General features: G+C 45.3%; 2 protein-coding genes across 2 annotated transcripts in view; one reads left to right on the top strand and one right to left on the bottom strand.

Annotated features, from left to right (window-relative positions):
- The window catches only part of LOC135918167 (membrane metallo-endopeptidase-like 1), a 62595-nt gene extending 46755 nt beyond the window's left edge, over positions 1-15840 (bottom strand). The window contains exon 1 of the mRNA XM_065451821.2: positions 15787-15840. The gene's annotated coding sequence lies outside the window, so the exon portion shown is untranslated. The remainder of the gene's footprint in view (positions 1-15786) is intronic.
- Positions 1-15992, top strand: part of LOC135918182 (lopap-like) — a 57058-nt gene that overhangs the window by 22954 nt on the left and 18112 nt on the right. The window lies entirely within an intron of this gene.

The following is a 15992-nucleotide window of genomic DNA, read 5'->3' as shown; positions in this document are numbered from 1 at the left end:
GGCGCCATAACGTGTACCGGAGCGTAAACCCAAGTATAGAGACTACGCGGCGCACATGTCACATCCCTTGACACGTGTCACGATACGATACAACTGCTACATCTCGTGACACCCGGTGGAATAGAATGCAACTACAGTGCAAAGTTTGTCGGCATCGACGCTGCGTTGTGTGAATCTTACATCGCGTGGCTACTCGCGTGCTAGGGCGCCTGAGTACCATATCTTTCCGCAGCAGCTAGCAAGCGCTGGCGTGGCGCAGTGGTGTAGAGTAGCTGACGATCCCGGCGGGAACTGGATATTTTTTCTCATTCCTAGCGATAGCTGCGACGGACAGCGGCGGCGCCAACCGAAACGGCTTTTGGATTGAGCCCGTAACAGCTTACGCTGTAAAAAAAAGTTTAAACATAGGCATTATTCTGTTACGCTCACTGAGGACGAGGAAAAAGAGCCGAGATCTGCAATTAATACTGAAACTGCGATTTCCTTTAAAATTATGCTTGCTAAGACTCCGTCTTTATAGAAGTATGGAAAACAGTCTTGAATAATAAAGCTCACGAACTCACAGCGTTATTACAGTATGTTGCACTTTATTCACACTTCTTACTTTTTTTCTGTGACTGTGTGGGAGGGGGGAATGCATGCCGTCGTGTTTTTCACAAGGCGTGGTGCAATCATGTGGCGCCTGTGAACACCTGGGATCGAGAGAGTTGCATTTGTAGCAGCGGCAAATGAGCGGAACAAGATTCTCATAATGATTCTGAGAAATCAAAGATGCATGGCGTACGAGCAACATCACTGCAGTCTTGCAACCGAAATAGAGAAAACAAGAGAGAGAGAGAGGGCACAGCAAAAGAACAATTCTCACCGTGCTTGCATGACCTGCTTGCTCTCTTCGAACAAAAAGTGGAGAGGGCAGGAAGTCGGAGAACGCGAGTAGTGGAGAGAAGGAACGGGGAGGAAAGAGCAATTACGGCCTCGTGTCAATCGGCTTGTCATACGGCCTTTGTGCTCGCCGTTCAGGCATTAACAGCTGTTATTCGTTGCCGTGGCTTATTTCCCCGAGACAAAGACTGGCGAACGCATTCGTTCCGTCTTCCGGCCGTCGCAAGGGGTTCGGCGTATTGCGAAGGCATGCGTGACAGCTTCGAAAGCGTTCTACAAGGCCCACAGATTTCACCCGGAAGCCGAGGGGTGTGAACGCACACCATGCACGTACTAGTGAATACATATATATATATATTTATATATACTTGCATGGCAGCACTTACGTGCGTGCGGCAACGATTGTGAGCTGCCAATTCTTGGTAAAGTGGATTCGCGTGGCTAATGACTTCCTGGTATACGCACTGCGTCAACATTAACTAGAAGCGCTTAATCGTAAAGTCGAATTGCATTCACTCGCGTTGCCTTCGGTGGGCGCAATGGGCGTAGCATTGTTTTTGGTAATCATTAGTCGAGAAATCGTAGTGTATATACCCCTCATGAATACGGCCTTTAGCAGTTCAACCATATAGCTGCGTGCAGTTTACTTTTGAAAAGTTAGTATATAAAATGCGTCGTGCTTTCTTTTTTATTCCGCATTCAATCAGAACAGCTTAGGCTTAAATGGACCGACACTGCAGGAACTAAACAGAGCGGAAGATGCATCCACTTACAGCGAGAAAAATAAAGAATGAACGACGATCAATATCACTTAAGAGATAGCATTTTTCAAAAACAGCATCATTAGGCTTCATTCGTGCATCGAAGCGTATCTTGAACGCTTGTCACGTGGACGCTTTCGAATGAAAGTGGAGATAAGTACGTGAAATAAATAAATAAATAAATAAACATCCTTTCGTCGCTTCCTTTCAATGTTCTCTGTCATAGCAACGCTCGAAGAGTGGCTTTTCTCCTGCGCTTCGAAGCAACTGTTCTTTCAGATGTTTTGTGAAAATGATAGCTAGGTCAAACACTTACGATGCCACTGACGCTAGCCTCGGTATTGTATCGTGAAAGGCAATAAGGCACTTATCGCAATCAGAAGTAACCGACAGCGTCATCAACGGCAAGTAGAATTCTATTTGCAGAGAAAGCACTATGAGAGTAACTCTTACGGATTTTGTAGTGTGCGTCACAGAGATCATTGCGCTTGTCCTCATCACGCTTCCATGACATGATTACAACCAGTTGCATCATGCCAAAACAACTATAAGAATAGTATTCGGAAAATAAGGCTGTTCGAGCTGACCTATAGGAGTCGACGTCGAGACCTCCTCGCAACGCGTGAGCCATCGTGCCGTCGTCGCCATTTTATGGCGATAGCAATGACAAGGACTCTCGAAGCACGTCTGTTGTCGCGTTCCTCCTGAAATGTTGATATCAATCAAATGTTGTCCCCGGCGCGACGACCAGCTAGCCGTGTGCGTGGCCGGGTGTTGCAGGTCATGTGATACGCTGCGACTGCCAGGGCGAGCATACGGTGGTGAAAGAAGGCCAATGGTGCTTGATCAGCGCCCCCTAGATAGCAGGTCTGTACATACAGTTTTATGACGTCATGCTACTTGGACCGAACTTTTTATTGCCAAGCGTGGCGTGACGAAAGCGGTGACGTCAAAATCACCGCGGCTTACTCGGGAGCGTCCCCATTAGATTCTATGGCAGTCGGGAAAGGTAGCGTGACGTCACAGATAGGAATGCACCGGCCTTGTGCTATCAAGGGGGCATTGACATGATGCGCGCTGCCTTAACATGCGTGCAGCACGGCGCCCCCACCCCCCTTCTTTCTTTTGGGGGGGGGGGGGGGTTCACGAGATCTGCCGAATTTTGGAGGCACGGCACAGCAGAACTCGTGAAAGGAGAGGCGGCACGGAACGTTCGCTTTGGGACAAGCACGCGCGTTCCCCGCTCCTAGCGCTCCTCAACTCGTCGGCTTTGCGACTGCGAGTGTACTCGCTGTCATCAAGTGAACTCCATTCGTATATTCTTGGGACCAGTGGCACGAGACGTCTTTAGTTAGTACGTGAATGTTTTAAGCTATTCATACTGCCCATAAAAATAAGGGCATTACTTTGAGTAATAGTCTAATAATTTGTTGTCGACACTGCAATGCGCCTTTTGAGCAAAACGAGGAGTCTTTATTTTTTTGGCGCTTTAGCACTAGTCGTGCTGTCGTTGTGCCCTCGGCATTGGACGGGGTATTGTCATATCGAGTGCCATTTAGAGCTTTCATTTCAAAGGCCCTCTACAATTAATCTCATCGCTGCAGATGGTTCATAAATGCTGATGACATCGTTTGCAGTCTTTGCAGGTTCGACAAGTATGCTCGAGGGAATCTTACATGATTTCGTTGATGTCTTGTGCCACTTGTTGAGACTGAGATTCACGCAGAGTTCACACCAGCGTCTACAGCGACCTCAACTCTCCTGACTCCTAAATGCCACTTCGTTCACAATGCTTGCCCACCGCACCGCCGAAAATGTCGATATTGCAAAACAAAGCAATAGTTTGCGATAGTTTACTACTAAAGCTATCTGATGAGTTCTGGCTATCCGGATGTCCCTGCATGCACGCCCTACGCTTAGCGTGCTATCTTTTCTATCTTTTTTACACGTCAATCACGAAGATATGCCTTGAGGAAGAGTAAGTGATAATCCTGGGTCTCCTGCCAAGCATGTTTGTATCTATGCATCGAAAGTAGTTGAGGCATTTGCTGAAGAAGAGGCGACGTCAGCGGTGGGTAGTGGGTAAGGCCCACTCTACAAAACTTCTGACTAGCGTTCTTATTGTTCCGCAGCGAGAGATTCTGGTGGCAGCGGCGAATAAAATCGCACGATTAGAGTAGACAGTTATGATAGTTGGTGCTTACAGACTTGAGACATCATTAACTAGCACGAAAAAGACATCAGACGACTGTGCTTATCGCTGTCGTCCGATGTCCTTTTCGCGCTGGTTAATGATGTCTCAAGTCTGGACTAAAATCGGTTTGGAACCGATCGGCCTGGAGAGGGCGTTTTATCGCCTCCACCGAACCGGATTCCGTGTCGCTCCAGACGTCGGATGCCTGAGTGTGAACGTGCCCGTAGGCATGCAGCGTACACATCTGCCAAGGCTATAAAGGCGGCAGTCATTCTTGTTCCAGGCGAATTACTTTTTTTTTCAGAGGGCGTTTGTACAACGAGCAAAAACGCTGGGCGGGCAAGCTCGTGTCGCGCGAACACCGATTCGTCGGACGACGTGTCCGAACAGGTTCCTATAGCTCGGGTTATCGAAATGTTAAAAAAAAAGAATATCATTATGACTTACTGCATAAATAACTCGGTCTAATCTTTTAAAGTTTCAACCACCAACATGGCAAGCTTGATCGCAGTAACCTTATGCGCTGTCTGTTAAACCCTGTACTTTCGTTATATCTTTCACAAGCGCACAAAGCAAATGTATATACATCTGACTCAGCGTGCTATATAACGTGCTTACATACGCATCTTGCCTCAGTTTTGCCTTCCTTCAATATGGAGCGGCAAGCCCAAACTATAGCAAGCAGGCTAATGACGCCATCTTTATCATTAGTAGATTACATTCTATGCATCTCATGGTCAATTTCAGTGGTTACCTCTCTATAGCAGGATTTTCGCCCACTAATACAGACATATATGGTAATAGTAGAGCACGCTCACATTCTATACCGGCTTCCGCTACAACAGCGGATGACGCACGGCGTAAATGAATATAGGAGAGTACAGAAAAACTAAATGCGTTTCAAGAGGTGCCGCGGGCACGTGGTACGTGGATGGCCAGGTAATCCCTTTAAGGGGACGATACCGCCGCGCACGCAAAACCAGCCGTATAATCCAGGATCCACTCCCAAACGTGGCCCAGAGGACACGGCTCCCATCTACGCACATAAATTGCGCACTCATAAAAGGCAAAGAAAGCCGGTTCATTTTAAGTGTTTAGCATGTTCGCCCAGCGCCCATCGTGTCTTGGCGGCAGCTCACGGCTGGAGCGAGAGTGCAACGTGAGGGAGAGACAGAGAAAGGAGAGAGGGGAGGCCACGCTCAACTGCAGGGGAAAAAAATCGTGCGGACAGACATTAACCCTGGGCTCGTAAAAAAAAAAGAAAAAAAAAGAAGAAGATACGCTGCGAAGCAAATCCGCACCTTTGACCCCGGAGACACGGAATCGAAGAAGGGCAGCGTGCATTTTTGATGCACGCGAAGCGTGCCTCGATCGCCGAAAGAAAATGGGCAACGCGCGCACGGTCACGTGAGCCGCACAGCATGAGAGCTTGCACGACGTGTCCGCGGAAGGCGCGTGTTTCACTTCGGGCAGGCTGCTGCATTGGCCGCACTCTCCCTCGCTGTGTTATAGTTGCGTGCACGGATGTCAGGGCCAGTGACGGCGCCAGTCTAATTAGCAGGCAGAAGCACCGCGCGCTCCTTGCGTGTTCTATAGCCGTCTTTCGCTCATTAGTTTGCGTCTGTTAACAGTGTAACATTCCTGAAGCTAGCGCCAGGGCTTGCACGAGCAGACGCTACGACGACATGCAAATCGCAAGGGGGTGAGTTGTTGCTGAAAGGCCAGAAAAGAGACGCGAGACGCGTACCGTTATATAGACACGTAGCGTGCGTATATCGCTCATTCGTGCACCTGAGGCCGCTGGTTTGCTTGAGCGGCTTTAACTCAAGTACTGTCCGTACAAGTATTTACACCTTCTCTCTTCCTTCTCTCTCTTCCCCTTCTCCCATCCCCCAGCGTAGGGTAGCCCACCAGACTACTGACTGGTTAACATCCCTGCCTTCCTTTATTCCTCTCTCTCTCTCTCTCTGAGGCCGCTGGAAGAATAACGGAGGAATAAATGCCGTTAAATATCAGCTAACCGACAATGTTGACGAACTAAGAGTTGGAAACGTTCGAAGGAAAACACTGCCGACGTGTGTGTCAGTTTGTAGTGGCATAGCTTCTCGGTTGTCTCAGATACGCGTGCTGCAACCGGCCATAAAAGGGCATTTTAAAGGACTTTGCGGGATGACAAAGGTAAAGGCTACTTTTCATACAGGTGGCTTGACGAGGTGTTGTAGTTAACCGTATACATTACTTACTGCTCTACTGGATTCAGCACTTGCGCGCCATTTCTAGTCTTCAGCATTTCTAGCACTGCCTGGAAGTTCTGGGACATGGTAGGAGCAGAGACAGTCGTATTTTCGCAGGCAGTTGTTACTGCAGCTGAACGTTCGCCACGGAAAGGCTACACTATCCGTTCCCCTCCATGGCCCTCTCCCTCCTCCGCTCTGCCCCTCTCCCCCCTCATTCCATCGCTCAATTTAAGCAGAGACTCAACAACCAACGGACACGCGCGCAAGCATGCAATGTGCGGCGCTGTGCAGTTAAATGAACAGAGAAAAAGCGAAATCGGTGATACTGCTGCTGCCCGGAACTCTAGGGCACGGTTCGTGACCAGTTACTTAGTCGAGCGAGGGAAACGAGGCTGCTAATTGGACTTTAATTTATCGAGCCAGACCTTAGGAACGACATTCGCGTGTGTTCCTCTGCAGCGGAGGCCCCTGTTTCGCTTTGCGGTCTTGGTGATTGATCGATCGATCTCGAATGAGTACGTACCCGCCAAACTTCCGCTCCTTCTATCCCTTTTCGCTTATTTTTATTTTTTTTATTTACGTGTAATATTTACCTTGAAGCTTCAAGGCACACAGACACACACGCACGCGCGCGCGCAGAGAAAGAATGCAAGGGTGAGAGGGTCTGACGTGTTGCTTTTCTTCGGTGATCAAGGCCCTGCAGGCGTGGATGCGAGCAAGGATAAATGACCTTGCAAATGACACACTGCATTTGTTACGACTGAAGAAAGTCGAAGGGGACCCACCACGGTGGTATTTTCTTTTTTCGCTTTTTGTCGTTGTGTGCTTCAAATGAGGTGAACTGAGGCCCTGTTTATAGCGTCTATCTTTTCAAAGCATTAAAACTTTGTACACAACATCTAAACAGAATAGTGATTAGCACACGCGGAAAACTTTTAGCCCTCACCCCGGAGGAACAGTATTGTCGGCGTTGTATATTTGTCGGAACGAGATAAATATAGAAACCTTATTGTCTTCACTGGTTTGCAAATTCGCACTTTCAGGAATACTTCTATTTCGAGTGATGTTAACAAGCGTGACCAGTGTATTCGCATTTTTTTATAGATGTTCTTCGCGTGCATTCGTTAAAATAAAACAAAGCAGTTAGCTTATTATGGTACTGGTTTTCTGTCCCGCACTGCGGTAATTGGGTAAGAGGAAATTAACTACGGAAGGAGTAGCGCGGGGAGGTGAAGCAAAGGCACGAGAAAAATAAATAGATGAGGTGAGCAACGTCCGTGGAAGCTATAGTATCTCTAATAAGCCACTCGAACGCAAAAACTTCAAGAGTGTTTTGACCAACTTGTAGTGTGACAACGATGGCATAGGCCGGTGTTCAAGTAATGTCTGCTCCGAAAGCGGCCGTTGGTCAAGATGGGCCAGCGCGGTCGCCAGTGGCTGCCTGTGTGCGCTGTATCGGGGACAATGGCAAACATAGTTACCTCGCTGTCGAAGTGGTCCCACGCAGCATTGTATTCCCTTTTGATGCGGATAGCAAGTGATCTTGTGAAGGCGACGCCAAGCTACAGTCGGCAATGTATACTGTTGCCTCGGGTCGGGATAATTCAGGTGCAACACGAAGTCGAAGACAGGGTAAGTAAGCACAAAAGTGCTTTCGCTATCTTGTGGACCGAAGAGTGATTGGGACTGGTTCTCCAGTACTACGTACAAGGACAGTAGTGGATCATCCAGTCATCGCAGTGCATTGCCAGTCTGGTGATGATGGTTGGTCGCCGTTTGTCGTTAGAGTATTGTTCACACCAATACTCTAACAATGGACGCCGTCTTATTCCGACCTTAATCCCTCTTTTCCTTCCGTTATTATAGCCAACTTCTTTGTCAGAGAGCTGGGCTAGTTGGAATTTACACATTTCCTTTCAGGGCCAGCGTGCTCCTTGTCCTGTTGTCGTTTCTTCTCTCGGTTTTCCTGTTTCCCTTTAAGCGCTGGAAGTGCATGCAACTTCTTTGTCACCGTATAAGTTGAGATTAAGCGCAAGAGAGCACGTGTAGGACAACCGAAGGGGACGAAGTTGTCGTCCCCTTCCGATGTCCTACGTGCTCTCTTGCGCTTAACCTCAAGTTATGCGGTGCCAACTCGCCCACCATGCAGTCTGTTCTTTTGCTTACCGTCTTCACTACAATTACTCCAACCAACGAAAAAAAGAAATGGGTGTACACGCTGTATCACTGAGATTTCGCACCTACAAGCGGGTCGCATATGCTAGACGTATTCTGAAGTTGTCATGACGGGCTCGACGACGTATAGTTCAAAGGTGATGTGGGCTCGGCGATGCGGTAAGACTAGTCATTCCTGTGAAATAGTTTCGGAAAGAGGCAGATACCAATCGACCTATTGCGCACCTACTGTGTGCCGGGAAAGAAAGTGTGCGTGCAATAATAAGTCTTGCCAACACGGGTGTTTAGGCACTCCTGGTCGGTTGATGTTAAGACGCCGTGGCATGTCTCATGGCATGCCTAACGGCAGCCCAAGCTATAACTGTTGCATACTCGAATGCATTCGCGTGTTAGGGGAGGATGATGTCGATAGTATGCGACTGACGGAGCCATGCAGCAATAAAAAATTTTTCGAAATACCGCGTTGCTCTGAGTAACGGTTTTAATTATCGCTTAGCTGATAAAAAGCAATAAGAAATAAAGCTTTGCGGAATCAGGTGCGACCTACGGTGTATAGTCTGAGAAAATTAAGAATTTAATGGAGGACATTGACAACGACGTGTTTTAAATGCTATAGACTTGCTAAGATCCCGCACACCATGGTAGAAATTACGATCAAGTACGGATACCGTTTGGCAGAACGAGGCATGTGGTCTCACCACAGGTAGAAAGATGCTAGATGGTGGCAAGCAGTCCGTGCATGGTGCCTTACGTGCACTCTCTGTGGTTCAACAGTGATGTGGGTCTTGATGAGGTGGTTTCTGACGATTGCAATAGTTGCCACTATTGACGCGTGAGGCTGCGTCGACTTGCTTCGCACCTGCCGCGTGACCTTCAAATCCTTCATGGTGCCTCGTTCAGTCGAAGATCAACCTCACGATACCTGGCGTCAGGGGAAAAAAACAGATATGTCTTCGCCGGCTCTTATACAGCTTGCCTTACTCCCATTATATGAGAAGTACCGGAATTACACCCATATATACACCGACGGTTCCGTCCTCCCGAACAGCTCTACCACAGCTGTTGTCATTTTAGCAAAAGTCACCCCTATCAGGTTAAAAACGTCCCACGGGACAACGTAGGCAGCCGCAGAACTCGCAACGCTTCGAGTCGCACTGCATAGACTTTATCAATGACGAACCTACACAGAATGGGTTGATCTGCGACTCGAACACGGCACTAGTGCTTATTGTCAGGCTTACGGCGCAGTCCGCATGAAACAGTTGGCATTTGAAATCACAGAAGCCATACACCACTTGACTGATAAAGGACATCAAATAATTTTCTGTGGCTACCAAGTCACTGTGGTGTCCTCGGCAATGAACGTGCCAATAAATCTGCACGTTCAGCTCATGCAGAAGACGTCAGCCTATCGATCCCGCTGTCTAGGAAAGATGCTGCGAGGATGCACTGCATGCTTGCACGCCAGTGCACTACATCAGAGTGGAATGAACCACATTTTATGCACGCCCGTTTATACGCCCCGAATCCAACGTTATTTCTTCGACTTCCACCGAGACTTCCCCGAAAAGGCTGACCCTTTTGTTTAGGCTGTGGTTGGGCTTCGTCTTCCTTAATGCCTACGCGTTGCGCATGTATGGATGGCCAACACCGCAGCATGTGACGACTGCGGAGACGCGGAAACAACTCGTCGTGTTCTTTGCCAGCGCCCGCACTACAGTGTGCAGAGACAATCCCTTTGCGTCGTGCAGAACTAGTTGGACGACCAGCCTCTGTCCAAAGAAAGAATTTTGCAACATCGAGGCGACTTAATACCGCATCAGAAGGCCGTGCAAGCGCTACTGCGCTTCTTGAGATCGACCGGCCTGTGTGAACGCATGTCAATGGAACGCCTTCTCTGTTACCTGTTTCCGATAGTCTTTCTTTTCTTTTCCTCTTTTTTTCTCTTTTTTTCTTCTCTTTCCAACCCCCATATTTCCCACCCCAGTGCATGGTAGGAAACCGGAAACTTGCCTCTAGTTAACCACCCTGCCTTCCCCACCCCTCTCTTCTTCTTTCTCTACAATCAAGCATCAAAGCTTTTAAGTTTTGCACTCTTTTTCGCACAAGGAAAACCTCGTGGGTTGTAATTAAATGAACGTGCACCTTCAATAATCTTGAAGGTGCACGTTAAAGAACCCCAGGTGGTCGAAATTTCCGGAGTGCTCCACTACGGCGTGCCTCATAAACAGAAAGTGGTTTTGACACGTAAAACCCCCTAATTTAATTTTTAATTTTTCCACAGTGCCCGTCCCCACGTCGCTGATGTGGTTAATACAAAACTGGCAAAGTTCAAGTGGGAAACGCTGCAACATACGCCATACAGCTAAGATCTGTCGCCTTGCGACTTCCACCTTTTGGGGCAAATGCAAAAAACAACTTAAGGGAAACAGATTCGCGTCGGACGATGACGTGAAAGAGTCAGTTGCAGATTTGTTGAATCAGCAACCTAAGGAGTTTTATGAGATGGGAATCACCCGACTCGTTATTCAATGGGATAAATGTCTAAATGCTCATGAAGACTACTTTTAAATTAAGTACCCCGTTTGTCATATATTTGCATTGGCTCACTTTCATTTGACTCGCCCTCGTATATTTTGCAGAACGGCTTTATATAAGTGCTCTCTTCTCTGTTGGGACAATAATTTCGGTGCAATTACTCACGATACACTACCGGTGAATGCTGCTCCTGCGTAATACATTGGAATAAATGACAGCGTCATTGAGATCTTTCACTGGCCGTTGCATATGTACAAAAATGTAAACAAGGCTGTTGAATGACAAAGTTTAATTAATATATTTGTCCTCTGCTTGTTAATTTCATGGCCTTTGCACTTTTCATATCAGTGTCATGAACTGCTTTGCCTATTTCGAACTAATATAGTTCTAAGTTTCGTGTGATGTTTTTTTACTTATAAAATAGACAAAAAACATGGAAGCATTGAGATCTGTTATCTTGAGCACAATTTCGGGCACATACGAGTATATCTTTTTATTTTAAAAATACATATATTACTTGTTTTGAAATTGCGTAGCGTTCAAGAATTCGTTTGAAGCATCTTTGGCAATGGCAATGCAGTTTTTATTCATGTATTTGATCTCTCGACAAATTGTTTAAGAGGAAGCTTTAGCTCGGGCCCAACTCCGACGCGGTCTATTCAAATAAGTGTAAAACGCAGAAACGCTTTTCTCAGATAACCCCTGGATCACTTTTAATGAACTTTGTTGAATTTGAAAGAGTTAACTTCTAGTATCTGTTGGAAGCGGAAATTCGATTTAGGGCCTGAATTTTGTTTAAAATATTTTTTAAAATTTGAAAGTGAAAAAATAGACGCACTTCGTTTACAAACTAAAAGCTCTTCATCAAAAACAGATATCGCGGTTCTTCAAATGGCATCTATCATAAGAGTCAAAGCGGACAAATTCGGCATGTCCATTTGTATCTTACCTGAATTAGTTACGTGGTGCACAAAGGTTATGCGAAAGCCGTATTTCGATAATGCTAAATTGTTTGAGATTCATTTGTAACATATCAATTTTGTCCGCTGTAGATGTACTATTAGATGCGATTCACAGAATTGTGATATTATATTTCATTTTTGAGTTACAGAGTTTTAAACATGATAGTTTAGTTTCCTGAAAATTTGAGATTTGTGCCAATTTTTAATAAAAAGTTGACAACCTAAATAAAAAAAATTCGAAACCAGAAGACAGTAGAACATAAGTTTTTCTTTTAAATGCAACGAACCTGATCCAATGTTGTGCAGTGGTTGCCGAGAAAAACTAATTCATCTTCTACATGTATTTAGATAGGAGCATCCGAGATAAAGCTTCCTCTTGAGGAGGAGGCCAAGCTGCAACGTGAGCCCCCCCCGAACAAAATTTATGGCTACGCCACTGTAAACGGCATGCCATTCAAACATTCTACTGGTCACGATGGAATATCCGCAGTGGCCTTAAAGCATTGTATTGATATACTGTGCAAGCCATTAGAAAACATATTCAATCTCTCGTTCTACACTGCTACCTATCGAGACTTACTAAAGATAGCAAAGGTTATTCCAATTTACAAAAATGGGAATTTACAATTTACAAAATTTACAAATTTACATATTTTTGTTAGAAAACTACCGTCTTATAGTTGTCTTAAGTTGCTTAAACACCGTCTTTGAAAAACTTATCACCCAACGAATAATTTCATTACCTAAACGTGAATCCATTTTGTCTTATTGCCAGCATGGTTTTCAAGCTAAAAGATCAACAAACACAGCAGTATTAGCTTTCTCTGACTATACATAAATTCCCACTCGAACAACAACAAAAGTGTCCTAGGCATATTTCTAGATGCGCGAAAAGCGTTTCACATTGTAGATCATGACATACTGCTAAATAAGCTAGAATGCTATGGTTTTCGAGGTGTAACTCTTCAATTTTTCCGCAGCTATCTCAATAACAGAAAACAACTAGTTGCCATTGCAGATACCAAATTCGACGTTTCTGACGTTGTTACAGGGTCCAACAAGGCTCAGTACTGGGGCCAATAGTTTTTTATTTATTTGTAAACGATCTTCCTGATGCCTTAGAACACTTCTCTGCTGTGATGTATTCAGACGACACTGTTTTACTTTGTGCGCTAGACTCCTTGGACAAAACATTTCAAGTGGCTAATAATGAACTTCGAAGTGTTAACCAGTGGTCCGCGTCAAATAAGCTAACTCTAAATACCAAGAAGACTAAATATATTCTCTTTACTTCTTCATTGAAAGCATCTCTAAGAGAATGTCATTCGCTTTCTCTAAACCATAATATACTTGAGCGGGTGAGTTCAATTCAATACTTGGGTGTCACAATAATGAGCGTCTTCATTGGAAGCCTCACATTGCATTGTTGTGTAAAACGTTAACCAAGGCTTGTTTTATGCAGTACAAATGCTGTTATTACTTCGACACCGCCACTCTGGGAGTAATTTACTTTAGCATATTCCATAGCCATCTATCCTACTGTATTGCATCTTGGGGAAACACGTACGTTTCATACGTAGAACCTATTGTACTTCTTCAGAAAAGGTCGTTGCGATTGATGACTTTTTCGGATTACAATGCCAAATGAATGCCCCTGTTTCAAAATTTAAATACACTGCCTTTTATTTTTATTGCTAAATTTTAAAACAACATTGCATACTCATAATAGCATAACCACTAACTGCCCTTTGAGTTTATCAAATATTTTACATTCGAAAGCAATACACGCAGTGCACATAAGGAAAATTTTCTCATGCCAAAATTCATAATGTATATGGAAAGAGATGGTTAAAAAGCACTGGAGCACTCTTATGGAACAGCTTGCCATCGGAAGTAAAACAAGGAAAATTTTTTTCAATATCAGTGAAATCCAATTCTCACTCACTACTATTATCTGCATAGGGTTTTCATCTCGCTGGTGTACATATCTGTTTACTTTTTCACTTGCACTGTATAGATACTACATACAAATTCCTTTCTGTAGGTTTCTCGTGGCTATTACACGTACCCTGCCTTGTGTTTATGAATTAATATTTATGCGTATATGATTTATTTATACTTTGTCGTATTGCCGTTATGACTGAATAATAACTAGGATGGATCCCAACTAGCCTTGAGCTAGGGATTCAGATGTCCTTTACAATATTTCCTGCGTACTTTTCCTATTTTGAATAAGGTTCAACAGGTTCAACATCACATGTCGCCGCACACAGTTTCCCCTGGTGAAGGCAAGCGCAATAACGATTCATAAGTCTCAGGGTGGCAGATATGTACTAGCGTTGTTTACGAATACAACAAACGTCACCCCCAGAGGCACTGAGTCGAACCACTTCACTTGATGGCCTTTACATCACGAACGCGGCCGCAAACTCAGATCGAGCACTGCGTGACGAAGTCCATAGATTGAAACAACATCGCCATGACACAATCACGCAACGTTGCTTTGCACTGCTCGATCGCCAATTTGCCATCTGCTCACTTAACATACGTTCTCTGCCGGCGCACAGGCTTGACGCCATGCACGGCTACATCTTAATTAATGCGAGTGTCCCTGCTAGGTTTCTCCGAGACCTTGGGTCGCCCACATGACATCACCGGCTACAGATTGTCGTGTCAGCAAATAGAACTGCGCACCGGGCCTCGGGTGTGGCCATATACGAACGAGGAAATGAGTGCGTGCCATTCAAACTCGTAGGAGCACCGGACGTAGACTCTGCCGACGTGTACGCAGTGCGTAACTCCGAGGGTATTTTGACTGCCTCAGTGTATGTTTCGCCAGGTGCTCAACATGGGAAGACTGCGGACTTCTTGACAAATACCTTCGTTCCGCAACACGATGTGCCCCTAATTTGTACGGGTGACTTGGACGCAAACGCGAAGGATCCCTACAACACCTCCTCTGGACACTGTGTGCAAGAAGACCTCGGCGTGGAATTCGTGTCAAATACACAATGCAGCTCTTCGCGTGCCTGTTCTTGCTTGAAATTTGTATTTACAAACATCAAAGTGCCATTATTGACCCGCTGCATGTCCTTCTCGACATACATTTCTGTCCATAAAGAACACCTGAGTGTGTTTCAATAAATGTATATATGTGAAAACGAAAACACGACTTTCAATGTACTTTTTACTTGCAGTTACCGTGTTCAATCAGTTTACGACAGTCCCCGATGGAGACTCTCCTCCAGGTTACGCTGTGACGGTGCTGCGTGTGCCGCGCAGGCCTGTGACTTTTTCATTAATGTGTTTTGTCTAATTACATGGAACAATGTGCCGTTATGCTGTCATTCGAAATCAGCGTTCGTTTATACATTTATTCACAAAATAACACAATGAATATACAACGCCAGAAATGTCACACAGTTTGTGTGTTTTTCTTAACCTGCTTTGTGTAAGTATAGGAACAATGTGTCCTTATGCGGTCATTCGATATCAGCGTTCATTTGTACATTTATTCGCAAGACAACGAATGTGCACAACCCAGAAATAAGTGTTGTTTTGTTCCGTGTAACATTCGGAGCACATATGACTTCTATGAAAGGTCGACCTTATCTCGCATGTCGTTAATGACACGAAACAAGCGTCAGAAATACAACGACCATGCATGGCAGCAGCCACACATGAAATACTGGACGGCAATATATAAATCACCGAGCATCTGCATGTGTTATACCTGACATCAAAGCATTGTGCATGTCGATCGATGTGTTGCTGTGCGATAATTTAATTGCGTTGACATCGCCATATTGTGAACGTTTTTCTTTTCTTCTTACACAATAAAAGCAGACATAACTTCGATTATTAAATAAACATTCTCATAAAGCTTGGCGTATAAAAATTGCTTGTTAGAGCTCAGCACAATTTATTTTAAATGCAGTAGCAGCGTAAATATTCACTTAAGGAATAGAAATGGCGTACTGCATGCAGCCTGCACGAAGTGAAACTGAAGCTTCAAACGATCCAACGTCTTATCTTACCTCTGGATTGTTCGCAGTATTCCGTCGCCTTTGCAGCGTGGCCGCAAAGTGTGTTTCGCGTGCGTTCTCGCAAAGCAATGAAAGCACGAGTAAATGACGCCTGTCACTGTCCTGCTTCAAACGACTATGAAAAAGGGGGCGTGCATACGCACATGGCGAGAACACAGCCAACCGGCTCGTCTGTGGACTATAGGCTTATTTCTATT

This window comes from Dermacentor albipictus, chromosome 1 (genome assembly GCF_038994185.2).
Source record: "Dermacentor albipictus isolate Rhodes 1998 colony chromosome 1, USDA_Dalb.pri_finalv2, whole genome shotgun sequence".
Classification (NCBI taxonomy): Eukaryota; Metazoa; Arthropoda; class Arachnida; order Ixodida; family Ixodidae; genus Dermacentor; species Dermacentor albipictus.
This window is presented reverse-complemented; position numbering and strand designations above follow the sequence as displayed.